General features: G+C 35.0%; 1 protein-coding gene across 10 annotated transcripts in view; it reads left to right on the forward strand.

The window, feature by feature from the left end:
- The window catches only part of Zfpm2 (zinc finger protein, FOG family member 2), a 423,670-nt gene that overhangs the window by 240,772 nt on the left and 157,290 nt on the right, over nt 1-25,608 (forward strand). The gene's annotated exons all lie outside the window — the stretch shown is intronic.

Here is a 25,608-nt window from a genome sequence, read left to right on the forward strand (position 1 = left end):
ACTTAATTTTCAAAACTTATTAGAATCTGGTAGACTTCTCATTGAATTAATTATTTGGAAAAGAAGGGGGAAAAGCAAGAATGACAAAAACTAAATGTTATCTAAGTATTAAGAAATTATTTTTTCAAGCTGAGGATATGGCTGAAGTGATAGAACAGTTACCTAGCAAGCACAAAACCCTGAGTTTAAACCCCAGTCTCCCTCACCCCCCAAAATGATTTTTCTTTATAAATTACATTAGTTATGAATTTTCACTTATGATAATTTTTTTGTTAGAGATTAGAAATAGGGTTTGTTTTTTAAAATATAGCACTTCATTCTCAAAACTATGGCACTTGTATGGATAAGACTGTAAATGTAACTTTTAATTAACATGTTGGGAAAACGTTAGTGCTTTGAAACAGTAATGCAGTTTTAAACTTGTACTCCAGAAGCATCATACATGCTAAAATGTCACATTATAAAAATTTTAATGCCTTTTGTTCTTTGTATTACTTGATAAGCTTCAGAAATTGTGTTATCTTAATGAATCTGAAAGGATGCAGCCAAAATATGGTCTTATTCATACTGCTGAGCAGAAATGAAACTTACAAAGTAGTACATAAAATACCCAGTAACAGCATCATCTATTAGATTGCCATAAGCATGTGAGTAAAATTCTTGCAACACCTGTATCAGCACGGCATCAACAACTCTCCCAGTTCACAAAATTAATAACAAGGAAATTACAAAGTCCGTATCCCGAGTCCCCAGAAGTTAAGTACAACCTCAACCACTAAAAGGTGAAAATGGGACAGACAAATAAATATCACATAAATCAAAGTTGGTTTGTTTTTTAATGTGTAAAAGAAAAAAATGGATAAAGGTTTTCATCTCATTCTCAAAACACAAGCAGCTTAACTTTAATATTTCATCATATCACAAAAAGCTCGTAAGGCATTACAAAAACCCTGTGAAACACAGAGTTGAATTCCACTCCAAAGTCCTGGAATGGGTACAGGAAACCTGCAACAAGACTTTGGTATCATTTGGACAAGAAGGAAGGGAGGCTCAAAGCAAAAAATCAAAAGGTCAAGAGGATTCTTTGCTCTGAGTAATTGCCTGGGAAGCTTTTTTATTTTTGCTTCTTTTATTCCCTCTCTTGACTCATTGTTTTGGAAGGGTGATCTGAGATGTGAAAATATACAAATACAACCATAATAAAATTTCAAAAATCAGTCGGGAAGGTCAAAAGACTTTCCTATTTCTCATTTTACTATTGAAGGGTGGCCAAACTCCAGGCCATCCTTGAAACCTCAACATTGTTCATATTTTGGTACAATTTCATTTCATTTGAAATACATTTTCCCAGTTTAAAAATGTTAGCTATCTTATAGTGCAATTGAAACCTGTCTTGCGTCAAAAACAGGAAATTCTAAGGAGAAATAGGCTGTGGATATATGTCAGATGTTTCTCTTATTTTTTTCCCACTTTCTTTTTTAGACACACAAAACCCATATGCACACACATATATTAATATATATAATATATGCAGATATTGATGGAATTCTGTGAGTTGAAAGAGGTGGAAGATGTCTTGAAGGATCCATATCTCTCCTACCAGATTTGTGCTATTATCACTGAAATGTGGCCTTCAGTCTTGAAACAGTTAAAAGAGTTCTACGGCCACAAAAGAAGAGATGTCTTCAGAATTATCTCCCGCCTCACATTTGCTCTTAGGCAAGCAGTTTAAAAAAGCCCAGTGATTGAGCCAGTGATCCAATTTGAAATGCAGAAATGATTAGAGCTGCTTGCCTCATTTCATATCGAAATTCTCTGATTTATGACAGGGCTGCAGCCAAGATCTATCTCCAAAGGGAATTAGTGTGCAAGTTTGCATATTTTTGTTATTTAGGTTTCTGATAGCAGCTGCTAGCTAGAAATACTGAACTAGGAGGTGGTGGGGCAAGGATTTTCAGCCACTGGAGCAAAGGAAAGATAAGAGCTTTCTGTTTAGGACACTGAGACCCCTTGACCAGCATATATCTCTGCTACATACGCTTCTTATATTTGTGTATATTTAAGAACTTGTTGATGGGGTAGATGTGAGTCTGCATGTATCCATAAATTAGAGGTTCAGGGAGCCCAGGAATGTATTGGAATGGTTAATTCTAGTAATAGAGAATTACCCAAATTCTGTCTCCATGTTTTAACTAGTGGAATTTTAATGAGGCATAATACTTCAGTCATGCAACTGACCTGTGGGGCAGAGTATAGAACATATAATGAAACAGAAATAGAATTCTGAAAAAAAAATTATTACCTTATCTGGAATTTACATGAAGTGTTAACAGGAAATTATGCAGCAGTTATAAATGAAAAATATGGGATTTAATGTACTTATTAATAAAGATTTGTTACATACATGATACCAGTGTCCCAAATCTGCTGTCCGCAGCTGTCCCCAGTTTCTAATGTTTCTGTCCTCAGATGCCTCATTTAGAGTCATCTTATTACCATGTAAGCTAATGCTAGTTTCTGTTCAGTGAGTAATTCATTCCAAGGGAAAAAAGGAAATATCTTTGTGCACAAGTCAAGGACTGCAGACTTCTGTCAGTTACATTCATATATTACACACACACACACACACACACACACACACGTACACACGTACACACACACACACACAAGCAACTTTGTTGGTTGATTTGGTGCTTTCTCTGAATTTGTAGATCTTAATCATAGTTGTCAAAATATCATGGTTTTTCAAGTAAAAAAAAAATTCCCTCAAAGATGAGTGATTCTCTGTCTATGTTAATACTGCAAAGAGCCATGAAGTCACCATGGGAGAGTTTATGACTAGCTGCTTTCCGGCTCCATACAGAGTCACTATGGCCTCAGGTCTCCACAGTGCTCCTCAGCTGACCTTACCATAATGCAGCAGAGCTTCTAGGTATTAAAACTGCTCTCAGATTTCCCTGACTGTTCTCCAGGGGCTCCAGGGTTATTGTAGTCAAAACTTTAAATTTTGATTACTTTGTTCATTGACAAAAGAATGCAGCAAGATCTTTAAAGACATGTTTAAAGTAAAAATGCCTGAGTTATTTCTTTTAAATCAGTACATGTCTTCTTATATGAGGCTTTTAGACTTCCAGTCATTTTTCAGGACATTTGTTTATGTCTCTTTGTATTGAGAATCCAGTATCTCAAAAATTAATTTTTAGTGGATTCCTTATACCAAAATGGTAAGGCAATACATTTTAACTTGGTCATACCTTTTAAAAGGATACTTTAGTAATGTAGCATTGTTAAAATGCATTTTTTTAAATTAAAGGATATGTTACGTATTTAATTAATTTTTAATTTAGAGCTCAGCTCTAAATTTTAAGGACTCAGAGTTCTAATGTTTAAATAGATTTATCAGTAACTTAAATACTAAATTATTAAAATTTCAAGATTAACGGACTAACCTTACTGTTTTGTTGTTTCATATTTTATAATTCTGTGAAACTGATATTGTTCTTCCATTTAACAGATGAGGAAAATGAGGTTCTAGTCACTTCTCAAAAAAGTTCAGCTAGTTGAAGTGCAAATTATGGCTTGAACTTGGGGCTTACTTCCAAACTCAACCTCTTTAATTTTTACACTACCTCCCTACAGTTCCATTTTAATACTAGGCCTCATCAACACTCATATTAATCACTCATTAAGTCTTTCATTGATTCAAAAAGCACTTTTTGAAACCTTATAATGAGTTGGGGACTGTGCAAAGATTTGAGGATGAAGAGACTTAGATTTAATCTCTAGCCTCAGATGTGGGGAAAAAGGAACACTCACATACTGCTGGTGGGAATGCAAACTAGTACAACCACTCTGGAAAACAATATGGAAGCTTCTTAAAAAACTAAACATATCTCTGCCATATGATCCAGCAATCCCACTCCTAGGGATATACCCAAAGGAATGTAACTCAGGTTACTCCATAAGCACTTGCACACCCATGTTTACTGCAGCACTATTCACAATAGCCAAGTTATGGAAACAGCCAAGATGTCCCACTACTGAAGAATGGATTAAGACAATGTGGTATCTATACACAATGGAATTTTACTCAGCCATGAAGAAGCATGAAATCTTGTCATTCCCAAGTAAACGGATGGAACTGGAGAACATCATCTTATGCAAAGTAAGCCAGACTCAGAAGGCCAAAAATCATATGTTCTCCCTCATATGTGGACTTTAGACCTAAAATAAATGCAGTAATATTATTGGACTTGAGTCACACACTAAGGGGAGAACACATACAGGAGGAATAGGGAAAGGTAGGGAACCCAAAACTTGAAAGTGTTTGATGTGCCCACTGTAGAGGAGATAATATAGTAACCTTAAAAAAACAGGTCACTATGGGAAGGTGACCGGGAAGTAGTGAAGAGGTCTGATAGAGATGAATCAATTCAGGTTGTAATACACATGTGCATGGAAGCAATGCTAGGAATTTCTCTGTATAGCTATCCTTATCTCAAACTAGCAAAAATGCTATGTCTTTCTTATTATTGCTTATGACTTCTCTTTAACAAAATTGGAGAAGAGGGCAGAACAGGTTCTGCCTGGAAGCGAGGGGGTTGGGGAGGAGGAAGGGGCTAGGGGCAGCAGGGAGAAATGGCCCAAACAACGTATGCACATGTGAATAAATGAATAAAAATTTTAAAAAACCAACCAGTTTTTAAAAAATCAGACTATAATATTATAAAGTGATTTCTGATGGAAGTTTATATAAGAAATTGGTTTTTTTTGAAAATAAGAACTTCTGCTAACTTAAAGAAAAGCAGAATTTATAGAGAGGATATGGGGGAGTTTATAGAATCAGTGGGAGGTGAGAGAGCTAAGTTTAGAAAAGGACAAGAATCAAGGCAAATTGAGGATGAGGAGTGTCTAATAGTAGGAACAATTACACAGACTTATCAGGCACATTCATAGGCAAGAATGAATTCTACCAAGTTCTGGTCTTTTTCTCTTTGTGCTGGCTTTTGGTCCAGGGAGGGATTCTAGGTCACATCTCTGCCACTAGATGAGGAAGGGAAGAGCCCTTTGATTAATACTCCAATGTGTATTGGAGGAATTGCCAAAAAAGATATGAGAGTTGTTTTCAAAAGCATCTGGGCTAGAGCCTGTCTAGCTGTAAATAGCAATTATCCACTCAGGTTTAAAAGTGCCCATGGAAGGTCTCCAGAAGGTGATTTTAAAGAAAGTTTACAAAGACAAACTTACTTAGAATATAAATTAAGAATATAATTTCTAAGGAGAAACAACAGCATATGAAAAATCATGAACATAAGAAACAGAGAAGTGTTTTGGGATAAACACAAGCAATTTAGGGTAAGACCTGGCCAACAATGAGGCCAACAATGACGGAGGTGTAATGGGACACTTCCCAGGTCCAGCTAAGAAATGTGTACTTTATATTTTGTTCAATGGTGTGAATGGATAGAAAACATTAAATGTTGTGAACTTCTTTTGCCAGGATTTTTCTTCATCTTCTTGGTTCATTCCATCTCTTTTTACTGGTTTTAACTATGGGGTTGGCACATATCTTCTTCTTTAAGTTTTTAAGTTTACATATTTCTCATAATTCCCCCCAAAAGAACCATGTAATGTCTTATAATTGGCTCCAGTGTTATCTAGAATCTAAGCATATTTTAAAACAATATGAGAAGGAAGCAAAGCAAACAAAATTAGAACTGGAGGCATGGTTCAAGTGGAAGTACTCCTGCCTACTTAGCATGAAGCCCTGACTTTAAACCCCAGTACTGCCAAAAAGTAAAAAAAAAAAAAAAGAAAGAAAAATTAGCTATCTTTTATCTGAAATAAAAAAAAGAGAAATGACCAATTAAATAATAAAATTGACTAAAATGGGTGAAGCCTTTTCATATTTCATTGTCATTGTCACAACTTCTGTTCTTAAGACTTATGACAAACAGTAGTGGAGCAGGAGGTCAGAAGCTGCATGAGTGCAAGCAGGCAGGCTTCCCTGCCTAGTTTCATGTCTGGCCTAGTTGAATTGAAAGGAATAAAAAGAAATGAAGAGCAAATCACCAAGAGAATGGTGAAAAACAAACAAATAAATAATCAAAAACTAAGTAAGGATTTTTCTTTCATTCTGTTTTTCTTTCACCATCTGCATTTTCTAAATGGAAGGAAAGGAAAGAGGGAAGGAAAACATGAGAGCTAGAGAAAGAGAGAACCCATTTATAACGAACAATGCATATTTCTACTAGTGCTATCCCAGTTTTTATCCTAGCTGCAAAGCGATCAGCACTCTCCCTGATTATTAAGGAAAGAAAGTATTCTACTTTTCCTGTGTAAACTTTTGCAAGTTTTCTTAGCCTTACTTGGGATCAAATACCTGAATATCAGTGTGAGAAAAGAGCTCATAATAGTTAAATAATTTATTTCCTATAAAAATTTAATAGCTCTCTAATCATCATATAAAGTAACTCACAATAGAAAAGTAGCAGAACTTTGCTTATTTTTTTTCTTTTATGATTATGAGATTCCTGAGTAGATAACACAGTTGGGAAGAGAGGTACTGGGATTCTATCTCTAAAACCTCAATTAAGCAAGGGAGTGTCTAAGACAATTTTCAGCATATGGCACGAGGAAAGAGATAGACATTCTCTTTCCTTCTTGTTTCTCTACTCCAAAATTTTAACACTGTTGACTTTCTTATTTCAAAGTATATATTTTTTTGAAACAGCCTCACTATGTAACCCAAGCTTGTCTCTAACTCAAGATCCTCTAGTCTCAACTTACCAAATAGTAGAATTACAGGCATGTCCCACTACATTTGGCTACAAAGCTGAATTCTACTACAGAGTAGAATTGAAATTGTACACTGAAATATTTCTATTTTTCAGACTTTCATGTTTGTGTTTCAATTTTCAAAGACATTTCTTTGGTGTAAACTCTGCAACCTTACTGTTACTCAGTACATAAGAAAGCCATACCCTGCTGTCTGTGGGGAAAATAGGCATTATTAATACATACTGAATTTTTAGTTGAAGGTGAACGAATGTCAGGCCTTGTTATACTTGGATTCTGTTTAACACAAATGAAAATCAGGACAAAACCTTTCACTTGGCAGGAATTTCCATAACCAGTTTTTTAAATACTGCTTTGCTTTCTGTGTATATTTCTCTTCATCCTGGAAATTGACATAATTTGGGTAAAAGTAATGTCAAATGCTGAAATATTTCTAATTATCTAAAACTAAGGCTAGAACAATGATATGTTTCAAGTATGTGATAGTTATGAGATTGTGAGTAGACAGAAGCCTGTCACCTGTGTGATTGTCTCCTGAACACATCATGTAACACATTAGCACCAGAGGAAAACACTGGCTTCTTATTAACTAAAAATAGCCATTGAATAGCACAGAGATCAATTTGGTTTTCCCTTAAATTTAAGTCATTCCAATTTCTTTTTCTTGTTTTTTATCTTATTTAATGCAGATAAATATTACAATAATGATGATGATGCTATCAACCCATCTTAATTTAGTAATAAAAAGACAGCATAACAATATATTTGAGCCTTCCTTTTCCTAGGTTAGTAAGTAAATCTCTATATAGTACAGCATGTTTTAAATGGTCTCCTATTTAATTTTTCCCATGAATAGTGTCTTTCATTTGGGAATGATAGTGAATCAAATTCCTAATAGTACTGCTGCACTGTAACTACATTATATAAGACTGTTAATGAGGATAAATATTAAATCTGCATGGATATTGCAGGTGCAAGACATCCGATGAGACTCAAAAGGATTCAATTCTATACGGGATCATTATTTAAGTTCTTTCCAATTCTGTTGTTCTGCTGCATAAAACTTACTTTACTGCCTCTCTGGACTCTTAGAACATCTGTTGTTCTTGGGGGAAAAAAGTTCTTTTTTAATCCTTCTTCTTTCTTCTTTTTTTTTTTTTTTTGGTCAGAAATAGCTGTGTTGTTCTGCAGTGTTGGCCCAGAATGCCTTGCAGGGAGTAAGCTGTGTTCTTCTAGCATTCTGACTAATTAATTCCCAGGAGACCTGCTCCTTACATCGGGCTCACTCACTCTAGTCCAGCAGAGAGAAGGACTGCCTTTGGGAAGGTCACTTGAGAGAGCTGTAGGACACATACCTGATCATCATGTAAATAAAAAAGGAGGTGAATGACAAGATGGTTAAAAATCTACGGAAGCTATGTCAGGGAAAGAACCAATCTGAATGAGTTTTGTTATTTTCTATAAAGGTCTTTTGATCTATCATGACAAATACATTTTAAATTTAGGATATCCACTTGCCAAATTATAAAATTATAATTACAATCCCTTAGCTTCGGTTCATTAGACTGCTTTATGATTAAGTTTTATTGACTACACAGATGATTTTTTTTTAATTTACTTTTAGAAAAAATGATCTATATTTTCCCTTCATCTTCCTTCAAAAATATAATAATTCAATGTGTTCACAAACCATCTTACTGTACCTCACAGTTTCTCCTATAAGTAAACTACAGTTGCATTTCCAAAATGCTGATTTTCCTATATCTTCCTCCTTGTTTCTACAAGTCCCTTATAAAAAGAATTCGTTTTAATTTCTTGGGACTGACCAAGAGAAATAATGAAGTCCTTTCAAAAACTCTTTATGTGTGAAACCCTAGAGGAAAGCCCTAGAGCCTTCTTACTTCTAGCAAGCAATTACTATACACAAAAAAACTTTCCCAATTATGAAGTCCACTAACACATCCTGCACACACTTAATTTCAGGAACTCTGTTGCAAAAGCAGCCCTCACATAATTAACAGAAAGACACTGCATGTGGTCAGACCTTCAGCTAATTGATTAAATGAGCCTATCCCTAAATCAGATTCTAATTGCACTAGCATTGCTATGAAACATAGTGCTTATAAGAGAATTTACAGAAATCCAAAATGTGGATCTACTATAAATCCAGAATAGCAACTGGGGAGTTGCTTCAAAATTGAACCAAAGACAAAATAAAAAATAAATAAGGGCACATTACTCTCTTAAAATGCCATTCTCCTCAGTTGGCTTTCTTTAGTATTCCCACTTCTTTTGATCTTTGTCCTTCTATGATTCATTATTCACACCTAAATGATACAAAACATGTCACATGTTGGTCCTCTCTGCATGATTATTTGAGTTAACAAGTGCTGGGTAGTTTGCCTGCAGATTCCAACCTCCTGTCTGTTGTCAGTTTTGTCTATTGTCAGTCCCTCTCCCTCTCCATGCATCTCTCTCTCTCTCTCTCTCTCTCTCTCCTCTCTTCTCTTAAGAAGGCCTTGGTGTTTCCTCAGGGTTCTGAGAGAAGTTCATCCCATTGAACTGGTCAGCAAGATATCATTAGCTCGTTGTGTACATGAAATCCAGGGGTTAGAGCACCAAGCGTCACAAGCCAGTTTCTTTACCTCCTTGAGCTGATCAGAGGATCAGAGTATCAAGGAAGGATTAGCACTGACTTGGGATTTGTGTGATTGGTTAATTTATTGCGGCAATGGCAGGCCTTTCATCTATGGCAACATTTAATCAGCACAGCCATGGAAGGCTATTACCGGTTAGCTCCTTTCTCAAGTCAGCCAGGGCTGCACCATCAGCCCTATCACAACTCCCCTGAAATTTCCAAATTATCTGGAACAGGCTTTAGCCTCACAGTAATAAAAATTAGAAGAGATTCCTGATAGCACTGGTGGAAAAGGCTTTCACTTGCACAGGGCAAATTATAAATAGTATGAACGTGCACTTTAAAAAAAAAAATTCTCCACCTCTTAAGAGATGTGCAGGACTTATCACCCCTGCTCTGATCCAAATCCTCATGGTTGAAAATTTATATTAGATTTTATCAGAGAGGCCTAAGTCTAGAAAAATCAATGAAGGTTATCTTTTATGTTGCAGGAACTTGTGGAAATATTGATTTTCATTTTATAGTGAATTTGGAGCATGAGTTGGTAATCACTGCTGAGCCGACCACAATGTTTGCCTACTGTATCTTTTACTGACTTTTGCTCAAGTATTTAAGATAGTATATTCCTGTTGATTTTAGTCTACAGTGTGAGGACAGATGTTCCCAAAACACAAAGTTGTACTTCATCAAAAATACACCAGAAGCTTACTGTTTATGATAATGACACTAGTATTGTCTTCGGTACATGAATGGTAGTTTGGGTTTTTTGGGTTTTTTTAATAAAACGCATTGAAATTTTTGTAAGTTTTGTTTCTTATTTGCTTCTTCAGTTTCCATAAGCCAGGAGGAAATATTTTTTTCATAGTAAAGAAAAACTGCACAAAAGTCTTTACTCCTATTTCCTACATGGGAAGCTAGAAATGTTTCTCCCTTTGTTTTCTATTTCTCCCCACTTTTATTCTGTTATACTAAACAAGCCTTGTATGCACATATGAATAATAAAAGAAAAATGAAAAATAAATAAATAAATAAATTCCCTTCCTAATAAACTTCACCAAAAACAGAAAGAAAAACTGTGAATGAAAGACGAGATGAAGGAAATACTGAGGTTCTAATGAAAGGAGAGAAACTTCACTTTTTTTTCAACTACATATATCTTGGCATCCAGCAAATACTGTCAAGAGTTTCCCCATTGTTTTATTTTTTAATGTTTTTATTCTCATGCATTCACTATTTTTTATTTCATGCTTCCTTTGTATTTAATTTATAATAAATATTATAATATAAATTTGTTTGTAAGCTAAAAAGCTTTAGGGAATAATTACTCATTTTTCATTTTTTAAAATGTTTAAAGCCTTTTTCTATGTCATTTGGTTCTATTTTTGTAAAACTATAGTACAATGTGTTGTGTTATTTCTTGCATATTCATATCTACCTTTTTAATAGTGATAATCTTTAGGAGAAACTTATTTGTAAGTTTATAACTTTAGAATAAGCTCAAGAATGCTAAAGAGTGACTAAATTCTTAAGATTTTAGCATGATTTGTCCCAGTGGTTATTTTTTTTCTTTTAAGCTTTTCTGAGAAAATCCTACCTTTCCATTTTCATTATGAATATTTTTAAATAAAAGTGAATTTAGACATTGTATGTCTCGCTGTGTGCTAAGTACTCGATCATCATTCAGTACTCAGCTGTAATTCTCTCCTCTCAGTCCATCAGAGTTCGATGACAAACTACCCTGCGTTCCGTGGTGAGCCATCTTCCTCCTCCCTCTCTCACCCGCAGTTATTCCCCTGAACTTGCACTTGGCAGCCAGCAAAGAATCATTTCTCACAATCGCCACCTGAAGCCATGCTCCATACTGCAAGGCTCCAGGGAATACCCAGCAGTCTTTTTATTCCTCTGAACATACCCCAAAGATGCCTAAGCCAGGGAATTAATAGGATAGCATATGAAAACACTGAGCCCAGTAGCTGGCACATGGTGCAGCCCACAGATGGCAGTTCCTAGTGCCATTATTGCCTAGGAGAGTCTATAAGGGGACCCTGGAGAATTCATCACCTGTTCTCTGGGCTTGTCCTCTAATTAACTGGATTTGGACATTTCTATTCATAGCCAGACTTAGGTATAACAGTGAAAAACTTTTAAACATTTTACTCCCACAGTTCTTTCATCCTCATTCTGCCCTTTCTATGTTCTTATGCCCTCAGCCCTTCTTACTCTTCAATCTAAATTACAGTCACATACATCTGAAAGTAAGATAATGGCACAATCCACGTTTGGATGTAGCCTTATTTCCCTTCCCTGTTGACACCAAAGTATCCCAATGCAAAAAAGGTTCTGATGATTTGCAGAGGATGACACAGTTGATGATGATGCCTGGATTGGAGACACAAGCTACTCTACAAGCACTGGTTAAAATCAATGAGGATGAGCTTGGCTGCAAGCTGTGGAAACAGAGTTGAACTCCCTTAAGAAAAAGGAGAGGGCTAAGGGTGGGGCTCAAGTGGTAGAGTACCATCCTAGCAAGTGCAAGGTCCTGAGCTCAACCCCTAGTACCACCAAAAAAAGAGAAAGAAAGAAAAAAGAAATGAATTGACAGAACTTTGAAGTATCTTAAGGAAACTAAGAGCAGGAATTCAATGGAGCTCAAGACTCAAAATCCAGCAAGACACCTTCAGCATTTGTTGTGGTCCCTGATTTTTGCAAGTTTTCTTCATTCTCCTACTTCTCACTTCCACCTATTCCTTCAATAAAGAGAAGCTCTAAACTTTACAGCTCATTTGTGCCCCTAACAGTGATGTTTTCCTTAACTCTGTGTTTCTAGCTTGGAAAACCCTGGGGAAGGGATTTATTGTCCAGCACAGGAGTGACACCCACCCAAAGAGTCGAAGTAATTCTCAGAAAAGTAGGGATCTGGGCATACATTTTGATAAGTGTCCAGTACAGCGGGAGACAATGTATGCACCTTTTGGAATCTGAAAGCCCTCATATAGAAAATTTGATTAGTTTATTCTGTAGATGCAAATTATAGAAAGATAGATTTTGATCAATATGGGATGTAATGCTTTATAAAATAATGAGCTTATCTCTTTTCCCAGTTACTAGAAATACTAAACTTTGAGCAAATGAAGCCGAATACTAATAATGGTTACCATTTATATTCCCTACCTGGCATACACTACAAGAAGGCATGCCTTAATTTGAACCTAGCCAGAAAAATTTCAAGATTCCAAATTTAACATTCATTGAGTCTATATTTCCATAATGGATTCATAGTTATTTTATATTTTTAAAGTGAATTACCACATTAAATGACTCATGTGTATGATACATATATGTGGATTTGTACATAAATATAATACATTTATACACATTATATTTATAATAAGTTTTACTTTCTTCTACTAATTTTGGCCATTAACTAACTTAGCATTTTATGCATCAGCACTGAGCATTTTATGTGATGTAGTTTAGGCTAAATTTTGAAAAAATGTTTGATTATGTGATGACATACATTTTGATTTTAAAAAATTGTGTAGAACTATGGGAATTTAGAGGCATCCATGGCTTTCTCATCATTGTTGTTGTTTGACCAAGGCTCACAGACTGGATACTTTTAAACTCAAGTCACATTTTGTATGATGAATAAATTCCCAGTTGGGAAATTTATTCTGAAAAGATTACTGATAAATTATTGTTGAAAGCTTTAGTGTAAATAACAAACTAAACTTTGGTTGACACAGAGAATTATTGTGATTCATTTCATGATTTTTGCACAGTAGAGTAGTAAGCATTGTCTCTCCATATGGCAACACTTTACTGCCAGAAATTTTAGTGTTAGGCAATAGCAAAGAGATTACATACCAAAAGGTGCCACAGCTTTGGTTACCTCACCTAAAATAAGACTTGGAATAGAGCATTTCACAGCAATGGTGTATGAACATAAAATTATTCAGATTCTTCCTGAGTGTATGAAGATGCTCAAAAGTCTTGTCACTGAGTGGGCAGCACATATGATAGTGTCAATCTACCAAACATTCAAATGATTTAGTCCAAAGACTGAATAAGAACTTATATTGAGATTGTTAATGTACAGTGATAAATGGTTCTACACGATTCACAATACAAACTTCAGTAAGAAGAAGCATCTTTGCAAGTTTTATGTTTTTCCACAAAAATGTGACTGTTAGTTGTTAAGTGTTTTCTTTATTAGATGAGTCTTTCTTTAATAGATGAGGCTACAGTCATGAATAATTAGTCTCCTCAGAAATTTCACTTAAAATGTAATAGTTCTCATCTCTATAATTAAATGCACATACACTCTGAAAATGTGGAAATTGTGATCTTCTGAAACAGACAGCACTAATGAGTCCTAGTAATATCTGTTGTTAGCTGTGTAGTATTGGGAAAGTTAATTGACATCTCTCAATTTCAGTTTTCATCTGCTTAAAAAAATAAAAGCAGGTGGGTATTCAATTCTTATTGTACGTAGTTATAAGACCTAAGTCATCCTCATTTTACCTTGACCATCATTCCCTTCTTCCTGAAGCACTTTTGTCACACGATTTCCATGGCATGACCCTCTGTGCATTTCCTCACATTACTGGATACACTTCATGGTTCCCTTTATGCACTCTTTAGATGATCTCATATCCTAGGCTTTAACTGATTTCTGTAAACAAATGATACTAAATTTAAACCTCAGCCCCAATCTTTCCTCTGAGCCATTTGACATCTCTACAGGATAATAAAGATATGGCAATCAAAACTCCAAGCCATAAGTCTGAAATTGGTCTTCTGAGTCATCCTCATCTTGATTAAATGTCACCACAATTCACACAGGTGTCCAGACACCACACCTAGAAGTTTACCCTGATTCCTTTTACTGATTTTATACCCAGCAAATCAATGAAGTTCACCTTCAAGTCGAATCACTTTGCACCACTTCCTGAGTTGTTACTTGGCTCAGGTAATAGTTAATAAATGTGAATTATCTCTGAATATAGTAATTTCTTCTAAGTTGTTGTTGACAACAAATTAAGTTAGCATCATTGTATGTCATTAATATTATTGGTAAATAATCCCAGAGAACTAACAGTTGTGGATTTCTAAAGGTTGAGTCATAAGCAGCTATTCTTTGAAAATCTTGTGTAATTAATTATTGTGTTTATTTGGGAGAAAAAAGGATATTTTAGTATCTTTTAAGGCATTTCAAATATTCCATGCAAAATTCTTAATTTAATGAGAATAAAGATCCATATGATAGCTTTATTGGTTTCTCATTCTTATATGAGCAAGTGGGTTGAGAAAATTTGTTGAGACTTGTTCAGTGCAACACTACATCCATCTTTATGCAATGCCCTCTGTCTTCAAAAACATGCAAATTAACTTGGTATAATTCATTCAGTATTTTCTGGACATTTTTCTTATCTGCCAGCATAGTTTTAGATGGGTAGTTATGATCTTTATCAGAACTCTTCCTTGATTCTCTTGCACTTGGTGTTGTAATGAGTCATGGTTGCTGGGTCTGTGGCAAAGTTTATCATTTTTGCAAATTACCTGGTATTGGAAGTGACTGTCCCTTTGGCTTAAACACTCACAATTTTTCTAAGTACTGTTTCATTTTCCCTTTATTCCATTAAATGTAACTTCTTCTTTTTCCTCTCATATGTTTGTTATTTTTATTTTAAATAAACTAAAAGCAACAAAATAATAAAACTGGGTGATGTGCATGTGTGTAAAACAGATAAAACAAATATTCCTCAGGGTTTTGATGTCTTCTTTTAAATATCATCTTTCCTTACCGAAAGAAGATGTACTTATTACACTGATTTCTAGGAAACATTATTTCTAGTCCTGATTAACAAGTTCTATTAATTCTTCATGTATATTCACACATAATTACATATATGCATAATTTTTAGGTATTATTTTAAGTTGAATGGTATAGTATGGTGATTTTGCATTCACAAACAGGAGTCCCAATGCTTGGACTTAAATCTGTATTCCATCACAATTGAGCCTGTGACTCTGGGACACTTTACTTTGCCTGTGCACCATTTCACTGGACTCTGTGAGTGGAGCTATTAGCATAAAATGCACACATTTTAGTTTAAAAGAGTTTATACATGTAAATGCCAAAGCACAAAAGCTGACATGAAGCAAACACTCAGTAAATATGAATTATTATTGTTATTATGTTAACAAACTATTACTGTCTGTATTCTGTATTCTCTATCTCCTTTTGGATAATTATGTCATATTTTGGTAGAATTCCCATTTTAGCTTAATATTACCAAATCATAGAATGTGAGAGCCCAGAGAAACTAGTTTAACCTTGTTTTCCAAGTAAGAAGACTCAAGCCTGAAGGAACGATTTAGCTGATCACCTACCTAATTCAAGGAAGAGCTGTTGCTAACACTCTGTTCTGGGTTCTATCCATAGTTGGTTAGCTGGTTTGCTTATTTTTGGTGGAGAGAACATATGTTTGTTTTCACCTAACTTTTATCCCCCTCCAAATTATCCTCAGCTATGCTGTGCTTGGATTGAATGAACCCCTCCCTTCATAAGGCAGTGCCAACTTTCTAATGATACTAAAGAGTTTCTTTCCCTGTGATATTTTCTACCTAGGTAGAAAATTTCAGCTCCTACTATTGACTTTCTTTTCTCCTCAGCCATTCATTAGAATATTTTCTATACATTTAAGTATTTGTTTGCAAATAGGTAACACCTTAACAGCATGATTTTAGAAGTCTAAGTTATCTACCTTGCAATTCTTCCTTCCTCTCATTGGTTGGTGCCTAGAATTCCACTAATGAAACCTTAAACATTTAATATGGAACTTGGTTTATTGATGACAAGCAAATGCATCTCAAGTAATTTAAAATGTAACAAATTGTATCCTATGTGGATGAGGACTCTGAAAAGAGGAAAGCTTTGGTATCTCAGAAGTACCCTTCCTCTCACTTCCACTTTCACACATTATCTTTCATCCACCAGTTTATGAGTTATGTTTAGATCCATAAAAGCCTGCAAAGGAAACCACCTTCGAGAACTGTTAGTTCACTGTTTTCATAGAAGCAGGAAGTACAAGTTCAAGTAATTAAATGCACTTGGGCAGACTCCAATTTGTGGCCGCCTCCCTTTACCACCTCACTATACCCAAGGACCTTTTCCAGGTAGTTACCTCAAAGACCACTTTATAAGCAAGTTGCCATGTTCTTTTTCCTTTGTCTACCTGTATTTGTCACCAGCTCTACTATTTTAGATACAAATCTCTAAATTAGTTTTTAAATATCTTTTTAAATGTCTAATCTACTTTAAATATGCAGCTAATTAAATATTCTTAAATTTAATTCTCATTGGTTATTTTTGCATGATACATGATTTTTGTACTTCTGATTGTGTTTAATTCAATTATTATTCATTATAAGGAAGGCACACTACACCCTATGTGTCAACACTCAACCCAAAGTATAAATCACTAATGGAGCAAGCATGTTTTGAGTTCTTTCCATGTAATACTATTTGCAAAAATTGAATGTATTCAGAAGTTAGAAATATCAGATATACTAAAAGTTTTTTTAAATTGATAACTTAATAGAAATAGGTAAATATGAAGAAAAGGCTGAATTTCATTTTAAACATGTTAAATTGGACATGATAGTAAGAAAAAGAAATACAAATATTCAGGAAGAAATATACTTAAAAGAAGACTGGGGCATGGGATATTGGCTATGTACTTTGAATAAAGAGTTTAGATTCATTTGTTACTGTTGTTACTTTGCCAAATTCAGTATGAAGAATTGTAAAACTACAGAAAGCTAAAGTGATTCGTGACTGTTATTTACTTTTAATTAGTCATAAAGTATTGGAACATATTGATTCTTCTGAAATGACAAAAATGTGAAGACTGAAGAACAGCAGAAGCTCATGGAATGAGATATAGACAAATGAAATACAAGCAAATGCAATGACAGATACAATGGGGGGAAAAAGCAATTATAAGCAATGTATCAACAAGTGCAAAATGGCATAGTACAATTATATTCTGACGTGACATAAAAGGGTGATCTGATGGAGGAAGGTTAATTGGGAAATGCTTCCTCAGGGCAATGAGAGCTGAACAAGGTCTGAAGGAAGCGATGGGTGTGAGTTGTAGAGAGAGGCAGGGAGGGAATCCAGGATGAAGGGAATGAATGGCCTAACCAGAAGAAGAAGGGAAAAATCAAGGTATGTGTAGGGAATAACAAATTGACCATTTTGTCTTTAGTGGAGAGGCTAGGTGGAAACCATACGACATCATTATAGAAAGGGTCGGCAGGAGAGAAGAAGGATGGAGGCAGTAGGTGTTTTAAATAAATGCTAATAATGTAAAAGCACAGGGATTTTTAATGTGATTGTATTACACAATTTACTTTTTTTAAATCTAACCACTAATGAATTCCTAGTGTATAGCCTCCCATCAACAAAATTACATGGAAATATCTGATCATTCTCCTGGCTGTTAAACTTCCTTTTTTGTTTAGTTGTAGAGAGTAGACAGTGTCTGATGGATATTTGTTCTTGGCTAAAATTCTGCATAATGCTTTAAAATATTATTCTTCCTAGCAAATGTTAACAGTTGCTAATGTCATTCAAAAATAGTAGAGCAAAATATGTTTGTGAAACATACAGCTTTTACTGTCAAATCATTTCCCAAGTGAAAGGAAAATATAGTGGTAATCTGCTAGTTACTGAATAGAAATCCTTTAATATTGTCAAAGATTTCATCAAACTGATGCCTAAAATAAGTGGGAAATCATGTGCCCTCTGTTTTAATGTCTGTTTTGTGTTGGTTTCCTCATGAGCCACCCCATTCTTCTATCCATACGGGACAACCACCTATCACAGCCCTTTTGGCCTCAGATGGGATAACTGGAGCATAACTACTTTGGAGCAATGCAATTATGAATTTCTTGAGGGGCAAAAAGGAGAGATAAGTTCAGGGAAGTCAGCTAACATGTACATGGGTAGTTTCAGGTAGCAAAAGGGTTAATCAGATTTTCATTTTAGATAGTCGCCTTAGTAACAATCAGAGAGCCCAGGCTGTATCTTTTCCATTTGTGGGGAATGTTTAGATTTACAGAGTAGTAGCTTAGCTTATTATATACCTGCCTTGATTGCTGGATAAGCCTTGTGATTAAAAACAGAGTAAGATTCATTTTTATAATATTGTAACAAAGGGCAAAACATTGAAAACAATATCACTGGCAGTCTATGACTCTGGGAAATTACCGATATTGGAACCCTGGTATGACAGGGCTTCTAGAAAAGTGAAAAGAGATGAAGGTCAACATTTTTTGCCTAAACTTTTAGTGAAAATGAGTCTGAATTCCCCATCTTTAAGAGTGAATTGGAATCTTGCATGTAACACCTGGTTAAAGACACTATGAGAAATTGGACATCAACTTCATTGTTTTGCCAAATTTTTTGCACTAAGCTCTCAAAAATGTACTTGTTTATATTGAATATTGGTTGCTATGTGACCTTTCAGTCAGGAATAGTAAAACAAATCATATACAAAAAGTACTGATTTTCAGAAGGTCCAAAAGAGGGGTTAGTAACACTAAAATATTGAAATCCTTAATTTATCCATTGCCCCCAAACCAGAAAAACAAACTCAACATACTGCTCTGCACATGGCCCCAAACCTTACCTGGAGAAACAGATTTCCTAAGGGCAGAGAAAAGCATTCAGGACCGGGTCTGTCTGGAGCAGCTGCTGCCAATTAGTGACAAGTGTTCTGCAGGGAGGCCATGGTACATGTAGAGCTAGCAGAGTTCAGCACTTTCAGAAATCACTCTCGGAATAAGAAGAATAGTTTATTCCACTTCCATGGTAGTATTCCATAACCAGTGAGTCTACTGACAGCCTCTCAAAAGTCAGTATGTCAGCCTTCCGTGACCACTGAGTTTATACATTATTTACAGACAACTTCTGACTTACTTTTGCTCATTATATTAACTTAAAAATGCCCAAGTGCCACCCTTGGCATTCCACAACTATCAAATATTTAGCCAAGGGAGCCATTGGAGACACTTAAAAACAAAAGAAACAAACAGAAAACTTAGAAGATTTTGAGACTATGTCTGTCTAGATTCAGAGAAAGGAAAAAAAAGAAAATTTGAAAACAAGAAATAGCTTAATAAAGATAGGTATTTCAGTGGCATGGCAATCATGAGTTCCTTAAGAAGAATTCAACAGATTGCTTTTCCCCCTGAAAACGTTCTCTCTCTCTCTCTCTCTCTCTCTGTGTCTGTGTCTGTGTGTATGTGTGTGGGGGGGTGGGGGGGTTGTGAGTGAGTGCATGTTATAGTGAATAAGAGAAAAAATGGCCACTTTAGTCCATTGGTAAGATTAGACACCTATTTCTTAAATGAAGTACCTGTTGTAATGGAGTTAAAAAGACTCAAAAAACTCCAAGGATCAAAGAGAATAATTTTGGAATCTGGGAGACAGGAACAGAGGTGAGACAAGGTGAAAGAAGATAAATTACATTAAAATTTTTTCTATTACCAGAGAAGGATGAGGAAACATCTCTTCCTCTCCTTCCTCTGACAAATCACCCTTATTCCTGGACACAGGAATTTGTACATAATATATAGCTAGATTAAGAGCTAAATAACCTTCTTGTAATCTGACCTTGAGACTTGACCATTCACAATGTTGGGTCTATGCTCAGTTTAAGTAAAAGATTCTTTATAAAGAAAAAAATTGGTAGGTTCAAGGTTTTTGAGGGGTTTATGAACTGTCTCTTGAGAAATACCAGGTTAAATAAACTAAGATATTATTGCTGTTGCATTTCAAATGTATACTTTTTACTACAAAAAAGATGGTTTGCCATTGTGCATTATGCAAGAGTGCTCATTTTAATGTTTGTTAAAATCAAAATGAGGACATTAAATTGAAAATAAATGCCCATAAATATTTAAGATCCCAAGCGGTCAACGGCATCTTGTTTGCCAAACTCTTTGTGAAGGTGAAAAATGTTTAAGTACCAAATGCTGCATTTTCAAATGAACTTTTAGAGTTCATTTGTAAAGACTTCCTATATTTAATCATTTCACACTAATTGTTTTCCTGGTTTGATTAAAGAATGTCTTCAGCATAGTCATCTAACACTGCCAACATAATAATGTCATTCCAACCAACACTGAAAAATAAAACAAGATTGTTGACCAAAAACAAGCTATAAATATTTGACTGGAGTATGAAAGAAATTTTCAAATGTCTAATAATATATCTAGACTTGGCTCTTTATTAGAAAGTCTGTGAATTTTTCTGTCTCCTTTGCTCTCTCTTTCTACAGGGTCACTACATATTTAAATTGTGTGTCTGTAACATTTTAGCATGTGAACCAGGATATTGTCAAAAACATATGCTCCCCAAAGTTGAAATAAAAAAGATAGTTTTCATTTTGCTGAAGCAATAGTGGAAAGTTCAAAAAAGGATCATTTTCTTGTCCTTCAAATTAATGGGAAAAACTTGAATTATACCTTTTGTTTTGACAGAGATGACATCAGCCACTATCTCAAAACTTCTTATTTAGTATCCAAGTTATTTTTGCAATTAGTTTTCCTGAGTCTCCAGCCAAGCCATTGATTGCTTTGGGGAGCCTTTATATTCCATGCTGATTCAGGAACCTTTTCCTCTCCACAATCCACAGCTTAAAATCTTGCAGACATTTTCAAAATACTTGCCCTTGTCCATAGTAGGTTATCAATACATTATCTGTTGATTGGCCAGTTTGAGTAAAGCAGAATGTAATTAATTTCAAAACATATATGTTCTAAAAATGATATGATTTAATTTGAGCTTTTCAACTGGTTATTCATTATATCAACAAAGCCAAATATTGAGTAAGGTTAGAGATGTTGCTACTAAGGAAGACATGATGGAAGGGATGGGGGGAAGAGAAAGTAGGGAGGAGCAAAAGTTGGAATAGAAAGAAGAGGAGGGAAGGAGAAGTCATGGGAAAGCATATCACTGGTGATGTTTACAGACAACATGAAATTTATTATTGGAGCAAATGCCAAAACAGTATATAGGTTGATGGATTGTAATCAAGGACACAGGACTTGAGGTAGGAAAACAACAAACAAGATACTCAGAAAAATAAAGGAGTGGCTTTGTTAAAGAAGAATGCTGAATGGTTTCTCCGAATTTTGGTGGGAACACAGCAAAAAAAGCAAAACGATAAAAGATGAAAGAAGTTCCAGGATATTTTTTGGCCTCATTGATAAAGAATGGGTACTGTCCTCACAATCTTTAGCATCTTGCCCTGTATATGCACTAAATCTTGTAGGACCATTTGCTTGCAGGTTTATCAGACTCTTTTTAAGATAAGAGTATTCAGTTTAAGACTGTTAAGAAGAATGAGGACAACTTGGCCAAGTTCCAGAGCAAAGCAGTAAAAATAGTACCGTGAGAAAAGATTAGGGTTCCAGAATATCAAGTCATTTTGCCCAAAAAATAGAAGACAAAGTTAAGTGAAAAAAAAAAAAATAGAAGTTACATGATATAACTGTGTTTTAAGGTCAAAGGGATATTACCTTGCAGGTAGAGGTTCATATTCATTTTGCAAACTGAAAGGAAATGAATTTACATCACCATTAGAAACATTCTGGTGAGACCTTCTTAGAATCTGGTAATTTTTAAGAAAATCAAAATTCCCCACTTTCCATTAATTACATCCAACACATCTCTTGGTTCTTTTACCTGTTTTGTGATAGCTCACTATCTTTTTCCAGACAACTCCAAGGACTTGCATTATTTTATTAGACAAATATCAGAAGTACAAGATATTACTTATTATTTCTGTCTCTAAGGGTAGGTATTTTAAATATGAGCATTCCTGAATGTTTGCATTCTATCTTTTGAAATACTCTATTGCAATTCTTCGACTTAACTTGTTCATATGAGTTTTCCAAAAGAGATTTCCAAAGCAATATGATTCATGGGTTATTTCCTCAAGTTTGCAAATTTCGTATAAAAGTTTTAGTAGGCCATACATCCTTAAAATCTTAGTCATAGTTTGTCTTCTGTAAAAATATCCTGCATACAGCTGAGAAATTCTGGTGCTTTTTCTTTGTTTACCTATTTTAAGATCATTATGCATACTCTAATACATAGTTGTAATTGTGCATTCATGATGTTACTCATGCTGGCTTAACTCAGAAATACTGTGAAGCAGTTATCTGGAAGCTACTGGCTGTTTTCCGTCATGTAGATTCCCATCAGAGTTGTTTGTTGAGTCTTATTGGAATATGTGCTCTCTGCAGCAGTCCCCAAACTGGACCTTTTTATCACTGTTTCATTCCCTGCCCTCTATCCTCCCTGTCCCCATCTTTGCTTTTAAGACAGGAAAAACTACAAGATAATTTGGTTTTGTTGCATCTGTTTAGTCTATTCATGACAATTAAGTGAGAGGGATTTTCTGAATTCTTCAGTTTATTTATACTCCACATTTAGCATTATACATAATAAATGAAGACACTTCATTTTTCATGCATGAGATTTGACTATCAACTGGCCTTATCATTGCGTTTACTTTAGGGTTGCTTAAACTAGTCTGGTACAAAACTATTGAACTTTCTTCCATATGTCGTTGAACAGTGTGATTTGGTCCAAAAAGGAAGTTGGTCTGTGTATCGTACATTTTGTGCACTTATCAACATTTGCAAAGTATCCACTTGAGTGACTGTGGTGGGAAGGCACTTTCTATAGCACTGTGAAGGGTAAGAACAAGTCTCATTCAGTAACATTGAAAAAGAAAAAGAAAAACACCACTTATAATCTTGACTATTTCAAAGTTGAACATGGGATAGTCAGTTAGCCCAATATAGAAATATATGTTCAAACTTATTTTCTCATGTAGGCATGAACAACCTCAGCTGATACTGAACACAGAGCAGTAAATAAAAGCACTTTGGCCTGCAAATGTAAAGAATCAGAGCAAACTCAATTTGAGTTTGTTGTTCAGCTTTTTCCTTTTGCAGAGTTGAGTTAGGAAAAATCCATGTCTATGCATCTGTGACACTCTTTTGTGATTTTCAAATTTCAATGGAGAAGTTCCATGAAGGAATGTGTAGAGAAGTATGTGTGTTTGTTGGGTGGACTCCATCTTTGTTCTTAGGAAGTGGAACACCTTTATGTTGTTTATAATTATCACCTGTCTGCTTACTTGAATTTCTAAATATTAAAGAAGACCATTAACTTTTTTGTTTTGTTTTGATGGTGCTGGGGTTTGAATTTAGGACCTTGCACTTGCTAGGTAGGTGCTCTACCACTTGAGCCATGTCCCCAGTCTTTTTCGCTTTAGTTATTTTTCACATAAGGTCTTGTGGTTTTGCTGTCCAGGCTGACCTATCTATACCTCCTCCATAGCTAAGATTGCAAATGTGGACTACCATGCCTGGTTTGTTTGTTAACAGGGCTTTTCACTAGCTTTTTTGCCTAAGCTGATCTCCAACTTCAGTCTTCCCAATCTCTGCCTTCCAAATAGCTAGGATTATAGGTATGAGCCACTGGACTTGACTAATTAGTTTTAAGCATCAAAAAAAGGGGGAAAATATTTTAAAAGGCCAAGAGATAGGGCAAGTTTTAGGAGGAGGAATGGAATCCTAGAGCCAAAAGATGCCTGAGACATTGCACAGCCCTGGTCTTTGACTTTACAAATGAAGAAACTGGCTCAGGTAAATCACTTACTGATAAAGTTAGAACAAAACCTAAGTTTAGCAAATTCCTGGATTACTTTTAAAAATGTGTATTCATGAAGTAGTAACTACCAAAGACCAAAGTCATGGACTTTGTAATCATGGAGTATTTTACTTCCATCTGGGTTTCTTTTGATTTTGTTGTAGTTGACAAAGGAGACAAGCAAAACATTGAGTAAGCACCTATGACTAAGAGTTTTAAATGTAAGACATTATTCTAGCATATGGTGCAACAAAAAAATTCATATTCTAAATTTTTATACTAGATAAAGAGCTCCCAAATTATAGTCAAAAGCAAAGAAGTACAATAATTAGGAACTCAGTGTCCAGAACCACCTCCAACTTCTCAAGTGCCCAATAAACAGTCTTTTAGATCTCGTAGGTACTGGAAAAAAAAAATAGGTAGCAGCAAGAAGTATTGTTGCTCAGCATGGTGACTGTAGGTAACAGTTATGAAGTGTATACTTCAAAAGCTAGAAGAAAAGATTTTGAATGTTTTCACAATAAAGAAATAAGTGTTTGAGGAGCTAAATATGTTTAACCTGATTTAAGCATTACACAATATATACATGTATTGAACATTATGTGATAACTCACTGATAGGTACAACTTTTATGATTTTGTGTATCAGTTAAAAATACAAGCTATAGATAGGAAATCTGGAATGTCTTAAACAGAATAACTTACTTAACCAGTAAGTAGAGCTTTTTTATCATTCAAGGTAGTACTTTATTCAGCTAATACCAAGTTGTCATTAAAATCATTTCATTATGATACCAATGGTGGGTTTGTTTGCCTATTAACCATTCTATTCCATAGATAAAAGTTAAAGAGATTCATTAAAGTGGTAATATACTATAAACTTATATCTATGATTCATTGATTATTCTGTGGATGCCAGTAATAGCAATTAAACACAGGACTTTTGACAGAATTTTAATTATTTCTGAAACTGCCCCATTTCCTCAAGTTAATACACATAATAATTATAAATGTATGAGTCCAAGTAATTTACAAAACAGTCCCATGGACTATTATGATAATAATGAGGGAAGCAATACACAAAGAAGTGGAGGTACTTGCCACATACACACTATAACCACTAGCAAAAGTAGGAATTAAACTCATGCATCCTGGTTCCGGAGCCTGACCTTTTAGCCACAATGTTAACTCTGTCTCCATGAAGTCCATAAGAGTGTGAACTGAGTTTTTCTGCTTTTTCTTCTCATCATTTTCTTCACATTTCTAGAAGCACAGTCCTGTGAATATGCCATAAATAATATTTGAATTACAGGTGCTCCTTGGTTTCAGACCCATTGACTCAAATGAACTATCTCTGCACTTTTTTTCCCAACATCTGTACTACTTTTTCCCACTGCTTTTAAGTGAGACCTCATTTTTAATTTCTGCTG

This window comes from Castor canadensis, chromosome 3, assembly GCF_047511655.1.
Source record: "Castor canadensis chromosome 3, mCasCan1.hap1v2, whole genome shotgun sequence".
Taxonomy (NCBI): domain Eukaryota; kingdom Metazoa; phylum Chordata; class Mammalia; order Rodentia; family Castoridae; genus Castor; species Castor canadensis.